Genomic DNA, 3,795 nt, shown 5'->3' on the forward strand with positions numbered 1-3,795 from the left:
CTACTCTTCCTCACTAACCACCCCCCACTGGCTTTATCTAATTTACCTTTTTCTTGGGGGGAGCCACACCCATTTGATGCTCAGGGGTTACTCCTGGCTAAGCACTCAGAAATTGCCCCTGGATTATATTTTATTTTATTATATTGAGGGACCATATGGGACACAGGGGAATCGAACCGCAGTCCTTCCTTGGCAAGCGCTTGCAAGGCAGACACCTTACCTCTAGCGCCACCTCACAGGCCTCTCTAATTCACCTTTTAATATGTTTTAAAGAAATAAAATGTAGCCTTTTCTGGCAGGGGCAGAATAAGAGTACAGTGTGCGGGGAACTTGGCTTGTACATAGTCGACTTGGGTTGGACAGCACCACCAGGAATAGTTCCTGTATGCAAAGCCAGGAGTAACTCCTTGATAGGGATGAGTGTGGCATCCAAACAATAATAACTTGTCTTTTCTAAAGACCATGTATATATTGTCAATAATTTACATAGTTAATCATAATACATTTGTTTCCAGTTAAGTGGGGGTAAAATAATTTTTAAAAACGAAAAAAAGTAAGGAGAAAAAAAGTACAGTAATAAGAAAATTTCTGAAATTTATTGAATCTCACATTGAGGTCATTGAGCCATTTTCAGGTTTACTAAATAATCATTTCTAGTTGATCTTTCTGTTACTTTTTTATGAATGAAAGGTGAATTCAAATACATATTGGCATCTAAATTGTGTATTACTACTGGGATGATGATATTAAACATTTGGAGTTTTCATGTAGCTACAAATGTGGCCACATGGTACAAAAATTACAAGCACTGTGAGTGATACTAATAGAAGGCCTGGCAGCTTTGTTTGGGCAATCTTCAGCTGCCATGCCTTCCAGAAGCATAAAAAAGGCAGAGGAATGGTGCCCATACTCACATAAAAATAATAACTACATTGAGAACTATCATAACAAAGTGAATGAATCAGGGAAATAGAAAGCCTGTCAGAGTACAGGTGGGGGTGGTAGGGGAGGAGGAAAATTTGTGACATTGGTGGTGGGAATGTTGAAGGAAGGTGTTCTTTGCATGAATGAAACCCAACTACAATTATATTTGTAATCAAGGTGTTTAAATAAAGATATTAATAAAAATAAGTATATTTATGTTGAAAATAGAGGTAATTTGAAATCTGAAAGTATTGAAGGAAACATATATTTAAGTTGTTACTCTGTCACTCATAATATTCCACTCTGATTGTACAATTTTTTTTTCAGGGGAGAGCACGAACACAGTCCCCCACTACCACAAATTATGCAATCGAGTTTTCCACATTTGGGGAAATCGCAGGGGTCAGCACATCCGGAGTGCAATGGATAAACCTCACCCTGAGAAAACCACCTTTGTGATCATGGTATCTCCCCTGCCAGGTAAGTATTGATTGTACAATTCTTTCTAAAAATGTTAAGTTCATCATATATTTTATCTCAAAGTGAATATTTTAAATAGTAAATAAAATAGAACATTTCTTTAAAAAATCATTGAGATATCAGCCCAAATACCTGCATTACGGAAATTTTGGCCAGTTTAGTGTTTCTTTAGAGAGTTTTGCCAGAGTGGTAAAAGTGGTAAAATTACATAAAGCAGTGATGTGTGATAGATGAAGCTGGCATGGATTTGGACTGCTTCCTCTTCCAAGATTGCCAGCTTTCAGCTGCGGGTTCAGTGTACCCATTTTTATGAGCCTATTAGAGACTTTTTATCTATTGCAGTGGCTTCAATGATACATTTTGAGCTTTATTATGTTATTTCTGAGCAATATTGCACATTTGAATATTTCATATACACAATCAACAAATAATATACTGTAAGAGATTGGAGAAAAAATTTACACCATAAATACTATGTGAAAATATTTAGTTACCTTATCCTGAACTGTTCTATGATCTGTTTCCTACACTTAAACCACTTTATAATTTCTCAAGAAAGCATAGATCATTATACAATTTTTGTAAACTATGGAGCAACTAATGTAAGACATATATTTCCAAAGAACTAGTTTAGTCAGTGGATTATGTAGAGAGGTAGTGTTATAGAAAGTGACTCTAAGTACTAAATTTCTAACACTGGAAGATGACAAGACAGATGAGAGCAGTTGCTTCTGCCACATATCTTGGCAAGTTTTTGCACAAGCGCCTTAAGTCTGTCTTTACCATTTTTTTCTCTTGTTCATCATTTCTTTTATGTCTGTAATTTTAAATATACATATATAATATGTCTAGTTTCTCATTCTTTTACTTCTGGGGAATGATAAAAGAACATGAGGCACTTGAGTAAAAAAGATAAGACCTCCTGTGAAAATAGTTAAGTCAATTTTTGTCACTTTCTGTTATGCTAGGTAGTACTGTGAGCAAATTCATTTACTAGAAAGCTTTCAGGTTAGATATCAGAAAGCATTTTAATGGAAACTATTTCTTGAGTTAGCTTTATTATTAAAACGTTTTGTTTTAAAAAACAAGCAACCTTAACAAAACCTATATTGTAATCAACCTATACATCTAACTAGAAGCATAAATACATCACAAATTTTAGAACCTAAAAACCTACTTTTGCTGTCTCTATATTTTGTAATTGGTAATCCTGGTTGTTAATTTATCTGAGTTCTTCTTTTGTTCACAAAATAGTATTTTGCTGATAATTTTCTTGTTAATGTCTCAATGTAATTAAATATTGTATTTATTTAACATAATAAAAGCATTGTCCTCACATGAGGGAAATGTCTTATATTTATTTCTTCTTCAAGCATGTTATTATATGTTTATATTTGAACAATTTGGGACTAATTTTAATAACTTTGAATATATCAGATTTTTCTTTTGAGCTATTCATTTAGTAATATTGATTATACTTATTTTGTCTAAACTACAATATCCCCAAATAATGCCCCCAATTTCTGAAAACAAATCCAGGAGTAGATCCAAGCATTGCAGTTTATAACACCCCAAAATGACAAATAAAAAAATTAAACAAAATATTTAAAAATAAACTCTAAATATACAGATACATAAAAGTTTCATAAAATTTAGTTACATACTAATATGTAAAAGTTTACATTATTTTTTGTTAGATGCATGCAAATAAAAGTAGTGAGATATTACATTACACTGAACTATGTAAAATATGCAAAACAAGTTTGGTTGAATATCTGGAGAAAGGGTACTGTGATATACTACTCCTAGGAACATTATAAATACATATCTATCAAAATAGTATAAAGATTAAAAGGCAAAAATGGAGGGGAAGAGAAGTAGTACAGGGATAAGACATTTGCCTCTTACATGACAGACTGATGGTGAGTCTCACTACCACATATAGTTCTCTGAGTAAGGAGTCAAGAGTAAGCATTTAGTACAGCCTTAAGGAGACCCAAAACAAAAAATAATTTTAAAAAGAAAATATAAATCCATATATCATTCCACTTAATATAACTGTGGGACATTAAAACACTTATGTAGAAGGTTATTTGAATACCTGTGTTTTCAACATTACTCACAAAGCACAATATGTGAAATAACCTAATTTCAGTTGAGAGATGATTGATTATGATAAAGTTGTAAAATATATGAATAAAGATATTCTCAAAAGAAAATTTTCTTCACCATTAATTAAGAAATTGTATAACTTGAGGGGCCAAATGTATAATATATGGTACAAGCACATGCTTTACAGGTCACTGATTCTTGTTTGTTTCTGAGTGTTGTGTAAGATTACTAGAGTACTAACAGGAGTGACACTAAATACAAAGCTAGGAATAAATCCTG

General features: G+C 32.6%; 1 non-coding gene across 1 annotated transcript; it reads right to left on the reverse strand.

Moving 5' to 3' along the window:
* Positions 1-1,248: 1,248 nt before the first annotated feature.
* On the reverse strand, positions 1,249-1,412 carry LOC126010709 (U1 spliceosomal RNA). Its single transcript, XR_007496722.1, has one exon. It is a non-coding gene; the product is annotated as a U1 spliceosomal RNA (small nuclear RNA).
* Between the last annotated feature and the right edge of the window lie 2,383 nt (positions 1,413-3,795).

Source organism: Suncus etruscus, chromosome 5 (genome assembly GCF_024139225.1).
Source record: "Suncus etruscus isolate mSunEtr1 chromosome 5, mSunEtr1.pri.cur, whole genome shotgun sequence".
Lineage (NCBI taxonomy): Eukaryota > Metazoa > Chordata > Mammalia > Eulipotyphla > Soricidae > Suncus > Suncus etruscus.